This window comes from Benincasa hispida, chromosome 10 (assembly GCF_027475165.1).
Source record: "Benincasa hispida cultivar pf3 chromosome 10, pf3_genome.v1.1, whole genome shotgun sequence".
In the NCBI taxonomy this organism is placed as follows: domain Eukaryota; kingdom Viridiplantae; phylum Streptophyta; class Magnoliopsida; order Cucurbitales; family Cucurbitaceae; genus Benincasa; species Benincasa hispida.
In genome coordinates this window covers 25,556,335-25,575,059 of record NC_143487.1, presented here as the reverse complement: position 1 = coordinate 25,575,059, position 18,725 = coordinate 25,556,335, and the positions used below count along the sequence as shown (strand labels likewise).

The following is an 18,725-nucleotide window of genomic DNA, read 5'->3' as shown; positions in this document are numbered from 1 at the left end:
TGATACGTCTGGGTATAACCATCCTAGTAGGAGTTGATCGACGACCAACCATGCTTCATATTGAGGATTCAGTGACCGTTCAATAGATGAGCTGACTCTGTTGTCACTTATCATTTGGGAGCTGGATGTTGCTTCAAAGGTTGTCTGGATAAACATTGGTGGGCAGAGTATTTGTCCTGAAAGATGTCCTTCGAGCTTGTAGCTTCGGAGGATGGGCAGCGCGAGCGTCTTCCACAGCATGAAGTTGTCGTGTTCTAGCTTCGTGGTGGTGAGCTGATTGAGGGGTGGTGTGGTGAACTTTATTGGTTCGACGGTGAAGGAACTTCCGATGAGTATGGCGTCAGCAATGGTGGCTTTGATACCAAGTTTAAGATGAAGAGTTTTTGATTTTGCGAATCCTTTGGACTTCTTCTTTTCATCCTTGTATTGAATGAATAATAATAGCTACAACCCTATTTTCTTTTATACACTTTTTACCCTAATATGGTTACATAATAATATAAAAGAATAAGGAATATCACACTTGGCTTTGTTTGATTGGTGGAGAGAAAACTAATTCTCAAGAGAATGGTGGTGACTCACCTTTCTCTTCTTCCACCTTTCTTTTTTTTTTTTTTTTTTTTTTTCATTTTCATTTTATGCTCTAACAAGACAAACTAAAATAATGCATTAGAAAGATGGGAGAGTCGGTGAGTAAGCATCATAAAATCAAAACAGCAAACAAGAATTTACATAGGTTCTATTTGGATCTCTGCATTTTCAAATTCGATATTTTTAACCGATGAAATTAACATTTGGGTGCACACTAAATTCGACAGTTTTAAGTGTAGAAGGGGTAAAGATATTGTTCCCAATTGGCGATAAAGCTATTCATATGAGTGTTACTAAGCCCCACACCAATTTCAACCCCACCTTTCTCACCTCTTGACTCATGCATCGAAATTACCTTAGATGTGTCAACATGAAGAATTTCAATTTTCTATGGCTTTCCCCACCCAAAATCCATATCGTAAGCCCTTAATTTTGGCGACCCAACAATTATTAAGAGCTATCCCAATTCTTCAAAATTCTCCTTCTTCTTCTCATCGGTTTGTGTTGATTTTACGAGACAACTCCACATGAGAGAGCTAGTTACGATGAACGCCGACACTCGTAAACCTTCAATTCACCCACTGAAACTGAAGCCCAGGTTTTGAATCTCTCGATTTGGGTTTTGGTAATCACAAATGTTGCTCTAACTTTGTTAACAGGCGCAAGCTCCATAATGGGTATGGGTTTATCCATATCCTTAAAAGCCCAGCCAGACAACTTCTTCGAAAAAAGGGACTCTAAATCCAACGTCTCATTTGGGTGCTGCACAATTGCCCGGTCGTGGCAAGGAAGCGGCCCAAAAACGAACCGGAGGTGTAGATGGAAGCCCACAATTAATTGAAGTGAAGAACCGCCATCCCATCTGCAACCGCGTGATGAAACGCAACGCAGAAACAGAGACCTCTGTTGGGGAACAAAGTGATTTGGATTGCGAGAAGTGCGATCGCACGTGTTCTGTTCGGGAAGACACGTGAGTTGGGGAAGCCGGGGACGAGGGGGTAAAATTGTTTGTTTTGACTTCAGGCCCACGAAGTGAGGAATTTCAGCCCAAATGAGGAGATGTTGGTAGAATGAAAGGCTCACAGAGAGCCATGCCTGTCAGCTGCCTCAGCTACACATGGATTATTCCACTATCAACGATCAGTGGGAAAATGTTGAAGCCGACCAAAAATCATTTTGGTAACAATTTCTTCTCTTTCTATTCTCTCAAAATTCTAGAAAAGCTCTCAAACCTCCCGGCCTTCTCTTTGTGTTCTTGCATGATTTACAGAGACTGAAGGATCGATTTACACATGCAAATTGAAGAAAAGAAAGAGGAAGAGAAAATGAACAAAAGCATGTACGTGGTTCGTCCTAAATCAAAGCCTACGTCCACGAGAAAGGTAGATGATCTTTATTGAAGTATATTTAGAGATAAGTTTTTCTCTTACAAATTTTGTAGACATAATGTAAAGTTAAAAATCAAATGTAAATGTAACAACTATATATATGAGTTTACATGTCTGTTATGAAAGTTGTTGTAAAGAAAACTAGCCATTGAGGCTTTATTTGAGATTATTATCTTTCAATCTCTACCTTAATCTCAACTCTAAATAACTTCTTCCTTCCGAATCTGACCACTGTTTATCCCTTTTCAGGTAAAATAAAGTCGATCAGGTCAAGATACTTGCTGAGCTTGAGCTTCAACACTGGCTTGGTAAGCATATCCGCTGCATTTTCTGAGGTATGAACTTTTAGTACTTCAACTTGACCTTTTTCAATTCTGCCTTTTACAAAATGATATTTGTTGTCAATATTTTTTGTTCTAGAGTGATATTGTGGGTTTTTGGAAAGATGGATTGCACTTTGGTTATCACAATAGATCTTAACTACTGTTTGTTTGATACCAAAGTCTTCCATTAAGCCCTTTAACCACAATGCCTCTTTTATTGCTTCTGAAAGTGTCATGTATTCAGCTTCGGTAGTGGATAGAGCTGTAATTGACTGTAGATTAGCCTTCCAACTTAGTAAATTTGGGCTATATAGGAAGAGATACCCTGTTAGAGACCTTCTCTTATCTTGATCCCCAGCGAAATCTGAGTCTACATATCCATAGAGTTCAAGGTCTGTTTGCTTAACACTCTGATAGATTGGTTTAGATTGCTTAGATCAAATTAGATATCTAAGAATCCATTTAGTAGCTTCCTAATGCTTTTTCCCTGGGTTTGACATAAATCTACTCGCTAGACTTGCACAATAGGACAAATCAGGCCCAGTGGAAATCATGAGGTACATCAAACTTCCTGCTGCCTGACTATAGGGAACCGTTTGAATCTGATTTAAGTGTTCCAAGTCAATTTCCTTAAGATAATTGGTTGAAGATAGCTTAAAGTGATGAGTAATAGGAATAGTTACAGGTTTAGCATTGGACATATTAAACCTTCTGATCACTTGCTCACAGTAATTGGTTTAGCTAATGCTTAGGATAAAGGAGCCCATGTCTCTGTCTATTTCAATCCCTAAGATCTTCTTAGACTGACCCACATCTTTCATGTCTCACTTTAGGAGATTTTTGACATGATTTAGATCTTCTTTAATGGTCACAGCTAGCAACATTGTTCTTATAGGAGGTTGAGTTTATATAGGTGCAGATATTATATGTGTTTTTCTGAACCCCAATACTTTCAATGTAGTCATTGAATCTTCTATACCAGCATCTAGGAGACTGTTTAAGACCATAAATGGACTTATTTAGAAAACAATAGAGATCCTCTTTACCTTTTTCCACAAAACCTTTAAGTTGAACCATGTAGATGACCTCATCTAAATAACCATGTAAGAAGGCTATTTTAACACCTAGCTGATCTAGTTCAAGATTGTATTGAGCAATCAGAGATAGTAAGAGTCTAATAGATGTTTGCTTAACTACTAGTGAAAAAATTTCAGAGTAGTCAATACCTTCCCTTTGAGTGAAACCTTTGGCCACTAATCTTGCTTTGTACCTTGGCTTTTCATCCTTAGAAGAACCCTCCTTTAGTTTGTAGATCCACTTAGATGATATTGCTTTGCATCCTTTAGGAAGAGAAGCTAGAGTCCAGGTGTCATTAACACTTAGTGATTGCATTTCTTCACACATAGCTTCAATCCAGTTCCTAGTATTAGGGCAGCTTACTGCCTCCTCAAAATTAGTTGGTTTCTGGTTATTTGGAGCTATGGATGCATTTAAATCTAGGTTCATATAGTTTGTTTCAGTGTACCTAGCTGGTGGAACAATCACTCTTCTCTGCCGATCCCTTGCCAGAGAGTATTGGCTCAAATCAAGTTATGTTTCAGTGGTTTCTTCCAATTGTTCTCCAATATCCTCTTCTTCTTCTGATTCATTAGGAGAGTCATGATCTGTGGATTTGTCTTTTGGGGCCTCCACCCCAATCCTAGTTGAAGGGCTTTTAAGTATCTCAATTGTAGTATTTTCCTTTTGCATGAACATTTCCCTTTCTCTGAAGGTAACATCCCTATTGACTACAAACCTTTTCTCAGTAGGGTTCCACATCTTAAATCCCTTTACACCTTCAGTGAACCCAACAAACATACATTTCACAGCCCTAGACTTTAGTTTTCCCTGATTTTGATGTATATAACCAACACATCCAAATACTCTAAGGTTACCTAAGTTAGGAGGATTTTTTTTCCATTTTTCTTCAAGGGTCATAAGTTTAGGGATGTATGTGGGCATCTATTTAAGGTGTAAACAACATAGCTAGTAGCTTCAGCCCAATACTTCTCACTGAGTATAGCATCTGAGAGCAAACATCTGACCCTTTCCATAATGGTCCTATTGAGTCTCTCAGCTACCTCATTCTGTTGGGGTATATGCCTGGTTATGTCGGATTCCTTACAAAATTTATTAAACTCTTCATTACAAAACTCTAACCCATTATCTGTCCTTAGGTATTTGATTTCCTTAGAGGTTTGCTTCTCAATCATGAGTTTCCATTTTTTAAATTTATTAAACACTTGGTGTTTAGATTTAAGAAAGAAAACCCAACTTTTCCTTGAGAAGTCATCTATAAAGGAAAGTAGATACCTTGAACCACTTAAGCTAGGAGTTTGAGCTAGACCCCAAAGGTCTGAGTGAATGTAGTCTAAGATTGCCTTAGTTGAATGGTGTGCTTTGGTAAAGCTGTATCTAGTTGCTTTTCTCAAAACACAGTATTCACAGAAGGTTAGCTTGTTTGACATTCCTTTGTGTAGAATTCCCTGTTTAGACAAAGCTTCCAGCCCCTTGGCACTTATGTGAGACAGTTTTTTATGCCATACATCAGCTTCTGTCATGTCATTTGGTGTGGCAACATATGCCTCTTTCATCATTTCTACATCTCTGACTACAAACAAGTCATTGACTTTTTCCCCAACAAGAACTACCTTAGAGTCTTTAAGGACCTCAAGGGTTCCACCTTTGCCCTTGTATTCACACCCTACTGCATCTAGCATTCCAAGGGAGATTAGGTTTCTCTTGAGAAGTGTGACATGTCTTACATTCCTCAGAAGTTTAACAGTCCCATCTTTGAGTTTCAAGGAGACTAACCCAATGCCTTCAATTTTACAGCCTTGGTTGTTCCCCATGTAAACCATTTCTCCATCTATCTCTTTGTAAGAGTTAAACCAGGGTTTCATAGGTGTCATATGGTAAGTGCAACCGGAGTCGAAAACCCTATCATGTTTTCCAAGGGAGTTAACATAGGTGACCTTGTCAAGAGTTGAAGCTAAAGCATCAGAGTAGATGTAGGAGCTTTTTACTATAGAGGCTTCAGGCTGCTTGCCTTTGGACTCTTTTTCCTTCTCTTGATTTTTCTTTTTGAGGATGAAGCAATCTTTAATTAAATGCCCCTTCTTTTTGCAATATTTATACTTAATTTTGTGCTTTGGCTTGTTTTCATCTGTTTGTGACTGTTTTTTGTCCTTAGTTTGATTTGGTTTGAAAATTCCTTTTACAAACCGTCCTTCTCTATTTGGTTGTTCCTTCTTAACTACTTGCAACTAAAGTTCCCTAGTTCTTAGGACAGAAATTATCGCGTCAGTAGATATACTATCCCTTCCATACTTAAAAGAATTTTTAATTTCCCTATAAGATTCAGGTAGGGAAATTAGAAGTACATATGCTTCGTTCTCATCTCCTATTTTCTCCCCAAGATTCTTAAATTCAGCAACAATCTTTTTGAACTCATCTAGATTATCAGAAAGAGTCTTTGATGAATCCATTTTAAAGGTGAAAATTTTCTCCCTAAGGTACATTTTATTAGGAAGATCTCTAGTGGCATATAAGTCTTCCAACTTTGTCCAAATCCTATAGGCAGTCTCTTGCTCAATAACTTTCCTTAAAACATTATCACTAAGGTTTAGGACTAATGTACCATAGGCTGCCAGCTCTCAATCTTCTTTTTCTTGGGCTATCACAGTGTTTGGGAGAGTGGATGGATCCATTAGAGCCTTGTGAGCCTTTTGCTAACCGAGAATGGCTCTGATTTTTGCCTTCTAGAGACCAAAATCCCTTTTACTATCAAATTTCTCTATCTTATACCTTGCTATCTTGTGTGAATCTTGTGATCTTGATAGTTCAAGAATTGAAATCTTTAAACGTCTTTTGCTTTGATACCAAATTATTGGGTTTGTTTTGACTTTAGGCACACGAAGTGAGGAATTTCAGCCCAAATGAAGAGAGGTTGGTAGAATGAAAGGCTCACAGAGAGCCACGCTTGTCAGCTGCCTCAGCTACACGTGGATTACTCCACTATCGACGATCAGTGGGGAAATGTTGAAGCCGACCAAAAATCATTTTGGTAATAATTTCTTCTCTTTCTTTTGTCTCAAAATTCCAGAAAAGCTCTCAAAATCCCTCAGTCGGCTCTTTGTGTTCTTGCGTGATTTACAGAGACTGAAGGATCGATTTATACATGCACATTGAAGAAAAGAAAGAGGAAGAGAAGATGAACAAAAGCATGTACGTGGTTCGGCCTAAATCAAAGCCTAACTGACCTTTATTGAAGTATATTGAGAGATAAGTTTTTCTCTTACAGATTTTGTAGACAGAATGTAAAGTTAAAAATCAAATGTAAATGTAACAACTATATATATGAGTTTACATGTCTGTTATGAAAATTGTTGTAAAGAAAACTAGTTGTTGAGGCTTTATTTGAGATTATTATCTTCTAGTTTCACTTATCGCGGGTAATCGGCAATGAGGTGGTGGAAATCGCAGCCAGATGAGGATTCGGCCATGATCGGGGAACAAAGTCGGTGGAGGTGTACAAAATGTGGGGGTGAGCCTGAAGAGAGAAGATTAAGTTATCGGCGAGAGGGAAGAAGTGCCGGAGAGCGAGGGCAAAGGATTGTTGGAGGTTGAGGAAAATGGAGTTGATGAAATGGTGTGTGGAGTGAGGGAAAGAAGAAGAAAATCGTCTGATGGGAGGGCATATAGTCCATAGAAGGTCGAAGAAACTAAAGGGGATATTTGTGGTTGGAACAGAGTCTGTCGGTGGAGAAACCTGGCAACGTTTTATAACCTTGGTTGTGTAATTCATCTCAGCCATGATTACTCAACAAAATCAAACTATGTAAAGAGGAAGTGAAGGGATGAACCACAAACTGATCCAGTATATGGAAACAACCTGGAACTAGGGTTATGCCGCCCACTCGTTCTGATCTTCTCCATCTCTTAATTCCATGCATCTGTTGTTGGATATTTATTTGGAAGGAAAGTAAAATGATGTTTTATGTACAAATTTAACATAATTAAACTTATGTTTATAACTTTTTCAATTTAAATAAGTTATGTTTGATTTTATTTAACTAATAGCTCAATTAAATTAAATTTGATAAATGTTTCAATTTGTAGTTTCTTCATGAAAACACATAAAAAATATAGGTAGTTCATCTCTATAATATTTTAAGGTTCTAAGTTATTCATTCCTAAGCCTTGTTATTTAACTTATTTTTGGATTTGAACATTACATCGTACTCTATCTAGTTGAAGAGAAAGAAAAAAAAATGCAGAGATGGTGGTAAAAAACAAGAAGAGCATGAAAATAAAAAACATTGATTATTATCGTTTTGAGGAGAAATAAAAAGGGTTTCCCATGCTAACATTTTGGGTAGAATGGATGGAATGATTAACTGCAGTCTAGACTATATCTATCCTCATACCTCCTCTTTCTTTTAGTCACAATTTTCTTTTTTAAATCATTCTTTAAAAAAAGTTTAATTCCTAAAAAAAAGGTCTAAATATTACTTTGGTCATAATACTTTTGGCTTTTATTATTTTGGTCCTTATACTTTTAGAATGTTTATTTTAGTTCATATACTTTCAAAATGTTCACTTTGGTCCTTGGAGTTTCAACTTTTATTCCTTTTGGTCCTTGAATTTTCAAAAAGTCCATTTTGATCCCTTTGAAATGAAGTAAACATGGAAATGAAGGGACCAAATAGTCACTTTTTGAAAGTATAAGGACCAAAACAAACATTTGAAAGTATACGGACCAAAATGAACCAAAGTTGAAAGTAGAGATTAAAATAAAGCTTTTGAAATTAAAGAGACCAAAAAAAAAAATAGTTTATAAGAACTAAAGTAGTAATTTAACCAAAAAAAAAATATATATTCTACATCACACAATCTCATTTGGTGTTGGTCGGACTATACAAGAGATGAGTGCAGACCCACTCGACCTAAATTTTGCCCTCATATGTACACATATAAATAATGTAGCTGCGAGTGCAATTAATTACACAAATGTCTACGTCTAATTTTTGTTTGACTTCAACAAAATAAATAAATAAATAAAAGAAAAGAAGTAAAACAATCGTGTACTCTATTACGCAATATTGAACACAAAAAATAATATAATAACAAGACGAGAGATTTTCTTCTTTGCAAAATATGCAAATAAAATTAAAAAGAAAAAGGGAGAGTAAATTTAACTTTACAAAATATTTTCTATTATGAATATTATAATAATAAATAGATGTCCACTCTTTAGTATCCTAAAGCTGTGTCATCCTTCATGTTGTCCATGTGCCTTGTAATTATTGTGTCCATGTAAGTCTATATCCTACTTGTCACTTTACTGATAAATACTGACATTTGGTAGATCTGAAAATCACATATACATTGGTGAGAAATCTACACTAAATTCCACTAAAATTTTCCATTGTCCAATTTTATAATTGTAATTTTTATTTATTTATTATTATTATATAAAAATATTATTATATTATATTATATTTTTCATATCCGTATTCCCGTTGTGCTCCTTAATTTCATAACACGTTATCAGCACGAGCTCCTGTCGTTTTCTCCGCTAAAGGTAGGTCTTAAAGGTATGTTGGGTTTCTCCTCTTTGTTATAATTAATAATTAAATGTTACTTGGCATATTTAGTACATATTAAATTTCTAATATAAATATAATATTTTGTGATAGTGTTGCCATAACAAACCTTGCAAAATTAGAATTCGCAGTCCTTGACATTAATGACAATAATTATTTGTCTTGGGTGGATGCTATGAGCTTGGGAGAAACAATTAAAGAAGAAAATACGACATCCAGTTAGGACAAAGCAAAGCTATGATTTTTCCTTCGTCATCATCTCTATGAGGGATTGAAAATGAAGTATCTTATAATAAAATATCCCTGTATCTTGTGAAAAAATTTGAAAGAGATGATGATCATAAAAAAAAGTTATTCTTCCTAAAGCTCGTTATGAGTGGATGCACTTGAGACTACAAGATTTCAAATCAGTAAGTGATTACAACTCCGCATTATTTAAAATCAGTTAAAAAATGTTATCATGCGGAGAGAAAATTACTGATGTTGATATGTTAAAGAATACATTTTCTATATTTCATGTCTCAAATATGCTCCTACAATAGCAATAACAAGAGAAAGTTTTTAAACAATATTATAAATCAATTTCATGTCTTCTCATGGTCGAACAAAATAACAAGTTATTGACGAAAAATCATGAATATTGACCAACTGGAACAACACCATTCCCTAAAGTGAATGTTGTGGATTTTAATAATAATCGTGGTCGAGGTTGTGGTTTTGGTCGAGGTTGTAATCGTGGCAGAGGAAGAAATAATTATTATTTTCGTAGTGGTCATTCTAATCATTTAAATTTCAAAAGAACCACACAAAATGATGATCACAAAGGAAAAGCTCCACAAGATAAAAGTTCAAAGAGTGTTGAAAATAAATGCTTCCGATGTGAAATGATTGGGCATTGGTCACATACCTGTCGTACATGAAAACAATTAGTTGATCTCTATCAAGCCTCCCTAAAGGAAAAAGAGAAAAATGTGGAAGCAAATTTTGCATACCAAGATAATGACGTATTTGACCTATCCCATACGATAAATTTGGATGTGGCAGATTTCTTTGAATCTCTTGAAGAGAATATTGGCACAGTTGGTGGCACATCAAGTGTTTCTTTTAACTTTGAGAATATCTAGACTTAATGTTGTTGTTTTCTTTTATCTATCTTCATGTTTTTTTTAATAACTTTTGTATATTTGAAGTGTTGGTTTTCTTATTGTAATTATTATTATTTTTTTAATGAAGAAACATAGATCATTTTCATATGTTTGGTGTTTAAAAAATGAGCAAAGAAGATCTATGTCTGGCAGACAGTGCAACTATACACACAATACTTACAAATAAAAAATATTTTTCCAAATTGACAATACTGAAAGCAAAAGTAAATACAATATCAGGTTCTGCAAACTTGATCAAAAGTTTTGGAAAAATAAATATTATTTTGCCTAGAGGAACATAATTTACAGTTGACAATGCATTGTTCTCTAGTCAATCAAAGAGAAATCTTCTAATTTTTATAGATATACATTACAATGGTTATCATATTGAGATTGATAGTAAGAATAATGTGAAATATCTACATATCATATCCATTATCTCAAATAAAAAACGTATATTGGAAGAGTTGCATTCTTTATTTTCTGGATTGTATTATACTCATATACAAATAATTGAAATATATATAACAATGAACCTGAAGTTCATGAATCAAGACATATTTACAATTTGGCATGACCAATTGGGTCGTCTAGGATCTATAATGATGAGGAGAATTATTGAGAATTCAAATGGATACCCATTGAAGAACCAGAAGATTCTTCAATCTAATGAATTATCATGTGATACTTGCTCTCAAGGAAAATTGATAATTAGACCATCACCAGCTAAAGTAGGGACTGAATCACCTACACTTTTAGAATGAATTCATGGTGATATATGTGGATCCATTAACCCACCAAGTAGGCCATTTAGATATTATTAATAGATGCATCCAACAGATGGTCATACGTGTACTTATTATCAAGTCGAAATCTTGCAATTGCAAAATTACTTGCTCAAATAATTAAGTTAAGAGCACAATTTCCTTATTATACAATTAAAACCATTCGTCTTGATAATGTTGGTGAATTTACATCCCAAGTTTTTGATAATTATTGTATGCAATTGGGTTAAGTGTTGAACATCCTGTAGCTCATGTTCATACACAAAATGGTTTAGCATAATCATTTATAAAACGTTAGCAATTAATTGCAAGGCCATTACTTATGAGAGATAAGCTTCTTTTATCTGTATGGGTGTTGGAATTGGTATCCTAAATCTTCTTGTAATCTCCGAGTTTGTAAACTTTGTATAAACATAGTGTTATTTTATAAGCATATATTCAATTCAATAAACTAAAATCCTAGGTTATTTTATGTAATTTAAACAAGTATATAGAGACATACAAGTAGATTTTGTTTAAATAATAACCTAAACGATCTATAGTAAATGGATAAGGCTGGGTACCTTATCCTGGTGATACTACGAATATGACCCACTTTATAGGTGTTACAAATGTTGTAAAGTGCTACAAATGATCTGATCTTGATCATTCATGTAGAGACATGTGAGCGGAGATATCCTATACAAAGAGTTTGTATAAGACCGAACCTCGAAATGATTAGTCTCCTTATACAACGCCGTTAATAATAGAGACTTACATTTCACTAGGATGACCATAGGTGATATGACCTGAATCCTGACTGAGTTGTGAACTTCTGCTCATGAAGGTAGTCCTTTGATTTGTATGGCTGAGAGTGGCCAGATTACGAACTCAATAAGCCTACCATTTTGGAGATTCATCTGACTGGGGAGTTGGGAACACAGCTACACGAGACGAAATTCACTCCTCCGATGTAGAGGCAAGTAGATAAATTGCTCCCTTAAAGGCTGATTCCGAGGCTTGAACTTAGTGGGCACACCCTCTCCTGACCCGAGAGGGACTTGGTCATAGTTGGACTATGACTTATTGTTCATGAGAGGGATCAGTGGTACTTAAACAGTTAGATGTAACTACAGGGGCAAAATGGTAATTTTGGCTCAACTGTACTTACGAGCAATTTATCAAGGGTCATCTCATTTTTTATTGGTTATATTCAATGGACACAGAAATTATCTGTAGTGTAAAGAGTGCAGCTGTCGGTCTTTAGTGGAATGACCAGCAGTTAACGGATGTTGGGTAATTTAATTAGAGACTTTAATTAATTATCCAAGTATTGTTCGAGCTTTAATCTACAGGTCCATAAGGTTCCCTTTGTAGTTCAACAAGGATTTAATAGAGAATTATTTTTGAATTAATTTAAAGTGTTCAAATTAATTGAGGGAATTAATTATATATGATATAATTAATTAAATTAATTATATATGTGATATAATTAATATAATATATTTAATACATTATAATATAAGGTAATATGAGAGGAATTTGAATATGATTCAAATACTAATTATATGAATGAGATTCATATAATTAAATTTAATATAAATATGATTTATATTAAATACCATAAATAAGTTGGGAGGAATTAAATATTTGGATATGATCCAAATATCAATTATATGAATGAGATTCATATAAGTGAGTTTACTATAAATGTGATTTATATTAAATGCTACGTATAGAGAATATACATCTATAGGTTATATTGTATTTGATACAATATGTAACTATATATTATGTGTTATATGGGATATAACATATAGTTTATATACATATAATAAGGTTGTTATTATATGTATAATTATTACTAATTTAATTATATTAAATTAATATTAATTAATTAAAGGGAGGGAGTTACAACTCCTTCCCTCTAATTTCTCTCAGCCAAATACGTGATGAGAGGGGTCATAGGTATGGTGTTAATTCATCTTCCATGAAACACTGAGAGAATAGTTTTCTCTGGAAAAAACGTAAAGAGAAGAAAAGTTCTTCTCCTCCCTCTCCTCCCTCTCCTCCTCTCCATCTCCTTCCTTCTTCCAAAACCCTAAGGCAGAGCCCACACCTCCTACCATTCTCAATCCCTAAGGAGAATACAGGAGGCTCCATTTGGTGGTGTCCCTTTTGGGGAAAGAGATCCGTTCGTGACTTGCTCAAGGGATTCTTGAAGAATATTATTCAAAGGTAAGAATTTATGAAACCCTAAGTTTTCCTTTATTAATGCATGCTATAATTTATGTAAATGCATATCTTGTTCTTGATTTACTGTAAAACTTACATTCAATGAAAAATGAATTTGGGACGATCTTGCTTCTGCTCAAGATTTTCTCCTCATAGAGTTCTTTCAATTGGTATCAGAGCCAGGTTGTTGGTTTTCTAATCCTAAATTTCATTTTTTTTATTGAATCGTTTTTACATTGTTGGTGGGTTTTACTGCATTCTATTTAAAGTTCATGTAATGAATGGTTTCAATATGAATGTGATTTTGTTGATGGATGTTTCAAGATGGGATAATTAGTTCTAAAGCTTTATTTCGTTTAAAATTTTGGTTTGTAAAGGCCCCTGTTTTGGGCGCAGTTTTTGCAATAGAGTTTGTATTTGTTGTTTGAGTCGCTCGTATTGTTCTCGGGAAGCTTCAAAGACGTTTTTCAGAGCACTGCTTCGATGAAGAAGATGAACAAGTTCTACAACATAGCTACACGATCGTGTAGCTTTTGCAAACGATCGTGTAGCTTTTGCAAATGATCGTGTAGCATTTACTAAACGTTCCTGTAGCTAATGCTATAAGATCGTGTAGCTTTTGCTACATGATCATGTAGCTTTTGCTACAAGATCGCACAAGTTTGATACACAATCACTGCAGAGAGTTCGTTGGAGGGCGGTTTGGTTTGAGTGGTTCAAGGCTTGGTTCATTTGTTTTGAACCGGATGACTCTTATGCTGTAATAGTTAGCCTTTTAACTTTTCTTTAAGGTGTCCTATCCTGGTTCATTAACTGTTTATTTTAAATATACATATGATGTATGTTCTATATTATATGTCATATTGTATGTCATATAGTTTTAAAACCCACCATAGGTTATGCATTTATATTCATGAATCATTTTATATTATAAGTGTTATAATATATGTATGTGCATGATTTAAATTATAAAGCATGCTCATACATCATATAGTATAAATGTTATAGTATATGTATGCATGCATTATAGCATTTTCATGCATCATTTATATTATAATTGTTATAATATATGGTTGAATGTATGTATGGAAAGTATGCTATAGTATGATTCATTACCTAGTTATATAATTGTTATATATATTAGTAATGAATGGAGATTGCATGAAGCATGACGTTACCTTAGGTAATTTATAAATGTTATGATTAACTGAAGTATGTCAAGCATGCAATGGATGTTTTAATTGTTTCATTTATTTATAATCGTTATATCTAAATGAAATTAGAATTAAAATCAATAATTAAGAGTTACATGCAAACCTTAGGTTATAATCATTTTTTAAAATTGTTTTAAAATATGATTAAGATAGACCTAAGTTCACAAATTTCTAATGAGATTAGAAATTAGATTAATCTTTTTTTAATCGATTTAATAGGATTAAATTGATTTCAATAAAAGATTAAATTTGTACCAAACATATCTATAAGGGACCTTTTGTCTAAGACAGGTTCTGACTAGGCTGGGGTATTTAAGGTGATGGAAACATTGCACCCCTACCTGGAAAGGTGAATTAGATAGATTTACTACAAGCATGCAATTGTTGATTAACATTTGTTAAAGTGTTTAATGGATATTAATAAAAAAAAAAAAATTAACTTTCCAAAGTAAGTATTACTTTTGGGAAAACTTAAACAATCACTTAGTAAAAATAATTAGTCGTATTTTTCCTATGTAAATTAAACCCTAGGTTGTTAAAATACTTAGTGGGAGGAAAAGATGTATATGACACGTCATTTTTTTCACTCACATTTTCCCCTAATATTCACACCGTGAGACTCATGCTTGGCCTTGAGGCACCCTGGAAGCGTCCTCCTTCGGATGGTGTTTGCATGGGTCAATATCAAGGTGAATGGAGAGAGTATTTATAGTAAGTGGGAAAGAGATACGTGTCAACATGTCCTGCGGTCTCTTTCATTGGTTTGAACTGTGAGACCTTCTTCTACGGCCTCGAGGTGCCCTGGGAGCTTCCCCCTTTGGATGGTTTGTGCAGTAGGTCAATATTAAGGCAAACTCTAGATATGAATAGGATTGCTTTAGTTTTTGCCCCAATCGGGTTTTCCTTTTGGTTGGCTCATTGGGGCGAAACTCTAGGGCCTAAAATGAAGGGTCACACTAACGGAAAATTATTAAGCAAGTTAATGATTTCTTGACCAAATAAATGATGACTGATCGTTATAGGAATAAGAGTTATTCTGGTGTAATGATTGGTTGAGAGTGTCTCAATTAAGTGAAAGGACAATTGACTACCCTTCTGTGGCTTTTGTCCTAAATCACTGAAGCGTCATTACAAAATTAGATGTAATTGGGGTTCATTTAGATTTTTCTAAAACTGATTGGATATTTTCAGAGTTATGCAAAAATCTAGTCTAGATCAATGTGTTTATTTTTCAGCAAATATGTCAAATAGCGTTTTTCCATTAGTTACCTTTTCTAGTTTGACCAATTTCAATTACACGATATGGAAAGAATCCATTAAAATGTTTTTCGTGTAAACGACCTCGAAATTATCATGACTAAGGATTATCCTCAAGTCCCAACCCTTGATGCACCACGAAATGTTCGTGATGCATATGAGATGTGGACGAAGGCTAATTCTAACGCCCCAATTCACATTTTTCAAGCATACCTAATGCGGTTGCCAAAAAGTTTGAGAACATGGTCATTGCACATGAGATCATGAAATCAATGCAAGAATTGTTTGAATAGAAGGTCTCACGATTCAATCAAAATGGGAATGTTGGGGATGATGCCCTAAACTCTCGTTGGGTCATGTAGTTTGTAAACATTGTATTGAACAAACGCTTGTGATGTAATAATATATGATATTTTCTTCACTATTGTTTACGAAACATGGGATGTTTTATTTGCTTTACCATAAACCAATAAACTAAGATCCCTGGTTGTCTTTATAACTTAAGCATGTACATGAAGACATACAGGTGGATCATGCCTTAAGTGATAACCAAAATGGTTTGTAGTATATGGATAAAGGAGTGAAACCTTAACCTAGTGACACTACGATGCGACCCGCTTTGTAGAAAAGTTACAAGTGTTGTGACTTGCTACAGATGATCTAACCCTGATAATTCATATGGAGACATGCGAGTGGGGGCATCCTATACAAAGGAGTTTGTATAAGACCGGACCACGAAGTGTTATAGTCTCTTTATATAATACCGTTCATGACAAAGACTTTACTTCACTAGGATGACCATAGGTAACACGACCTCAATCCTGAGTGAGTTAGGAACTCATGCCTTTGAGGGCGGTCTTTTGATTTACATGGGTGCGAGTGATCAGATTGTCGACTCAAACCTACCACTTTGGGGATTCGTCTGATTTCAGAGCTGGGAAATCAGTTACACAAGATGGAATTCACTCATTCCCCGAAGCAGAGGTAAGTAGATAGATTGCTCCCTTAAAGGTTGATTCCGGGGCTTGAATGATTGGCGCCACACACCTTCTCATGGCCCGAGAGGTGTCCAAACATAGTAAGAATATGTTGTATTGTTCATTAGAGGAATCAGTGGTACTTAAGAAGTTACTTGTAACTACATGGGCAAAACAATAAATTGGCCCAACTGTACTTACGAGCATCTGTGAAGGGTTATCATACTGTTGATTGGTTATATCCGATAGACACAAAAATATATCTGTGGTGAAAAGAGTGCAGTTATCAGTCTTTAGTGGAATGCCTGACAGTTAACGGATGGTGGATCTCGTGGCTAAAGAGTTTAGTCAGCTATTCACGTACTGTTGGAGCTTCAAGCCACAGGTTCATAAGATCCCATTGGTAGCTCAATGGATTCAATTTGAGAATCAGTTTTTAGGTCAGTTTGAAGTGTTCAAATTGACAAGAGGGAGTTTGATTATATATGATATGATTAAATTGGTCAATTATATATGATATAGTTAACATGATGTATGAGATACATTAATTGAAGGAAAAGGATATAAATATGATTTATATCTAGTGAAGGAGAAAAGGACTATGGTTTATATATTGCATATAATGTGATATTAAAACTATAGGTTATAAATATAATATGATTATATTTATTTTTAATTAAACAATTATGAGATAATTGTTAGTGGTTTTTCTCCATAACCATATATGATAGTGGGAGGTTGCATTCAGTTTTCGTAACTGAAGGATAAAATGAAAATATTTTTCATTTTGCAAGAAGATTGGATGATCGCTTCACGGTTAGTACACTGCCCATCGTCTAGCTAACGAGAGCATACACAATAGCTCAATTTTTCCTAAAAGATCGCATACACGTGTAGATTTCCTAAATGATCGTAGTTTTTTTTCTAAATGATCGCGCTCGAGAGAGATTTACCTAAACGATCGTCTAAACGATCAGCCTCATTTTACTAAAAGATCGTGCACCATTGGCTAAACGATCAAGCACCCGTCTATACGATAGACACAAAAGTTCTCCTACTTGCTTGGTCGTTGTAAACAATCGTAGTTTCCTTCTCCCTTTTACCAAATCCAAAAGAGCCTACACTCTTGGAATCTCACTCCGAGAATACCGAGGTTACTAAGTGGTGGTGTCCCCCTTCCTGCCTGTTCGTGTAGAAGACCGTTTGGTGGTGAGCAATAGCCAATTTTTGTGGACGATTGCCTTGACGTGCACAGCGACAGCAAGAAGTTTCTGGTCTTGATGAGAGCAAGAGTTCAAGGGAAGAAAACGTTCTTCAAGAGGTATGTCTCTTGCCCTTTGTTATTTATGATTAAATGCATGTTGTAATTTGTCTGTAAATGCATAACTTCTGTGTATGTTTTAGAATGCAATATTTCTATCACAATGAATTTGGAACGATCTTGCTTCCGCTCATAGGTACTCTTTGATTAAAGTTCTTTCATTGATGACAATGAAACTAGTAGTGTCAGTTCCCAAGATAATCTTTAGTCTATATTGAATGTCGATGGACTAACAAAGAAAGCAATCGTTGCCAACTCTGATGAAGTTCATCGACGAGGATTGTCCTCTGAGATGAAACTTGGAGTTTATGACTTAGGTTGCAGAGCTGATCCTACTAATCTTCATAAAAGAAAGAACTCCAAAGAAAATAAATCTGATTTATTTGTCTTGATGACGTACTTAGTAGAGAATGATGATTCTGCCTGGATAGTTGATTCAGGAGCAACTAACCACGTGTGTTCTTCCCCTCAAGGATTTAATTCCTGGAAATAGTTGGAAGCTGGAGAGATGATTTTTAAAGTCGGTACTGGTGAGGCCGTTTCAACTGTTGCTATAGGTAGGCGTAAGTTATTTTTGGACAAGAAATGATCTATGTTATTAGATGACATATATGTAGTTCCTCATATTAAGAGGAACCTAATTTATGTTTCTTGTCTAATTGAACAAAAGTATTCCATATCCTTCTCTAAGAATAAAGTGTTTAATTTTAAGAATGGAATGGAGTTAGGTTTTGGTTCAATGGAAAATAACTTATATGTACTAAAGTCGTTAGTCATAAAAGTTGTGCTCAATACTGAAATGTTTAAAACAGCAACAAATGTAAAAAGACCGAGAATTTCTCCTAAAGAAAATGCTCATCTTT

At 34.8% G+C, this 18,725-nt stretch overlaps 1 long non-coding RNA gene and 1 pseudogene across 1 annotated transcript; one reads left to right on the top strand and one right to left on the bottom strand.

The window, feature by feature from the left end:
* Nucleotides 1–905: 905 nt before the first annotated feature.
* LOC120088998 (malonyl-coenzyme:anthocyanin 5-O-glucoside-6'''-O-malonyltransferase-like) lies at nucleotides 906–1,766 on the bottom strand (annotated as a pseudogene).
* Nucleotides 1,767–1,836: 70 nt separating this feature from the next.
* LOC150033217 (uncharacterized) lies at nucleotides 1,837–6,785 on the top strand. The gene is made up of 4 exons (XR_016523786.1): nucleotides 1,837–1,973; nucleotides 2,229–2,314; nucleotides 6,252–6,407; nucleotides 6,500–6,785. It is a non-coding gene; the product is annotated as an uncharacterized LOC150033217 (long non-coding RNA).
* The last annotated feature ends 11,940 nt before the right edge of the window (nucleotides 6,786–18,725 follow it).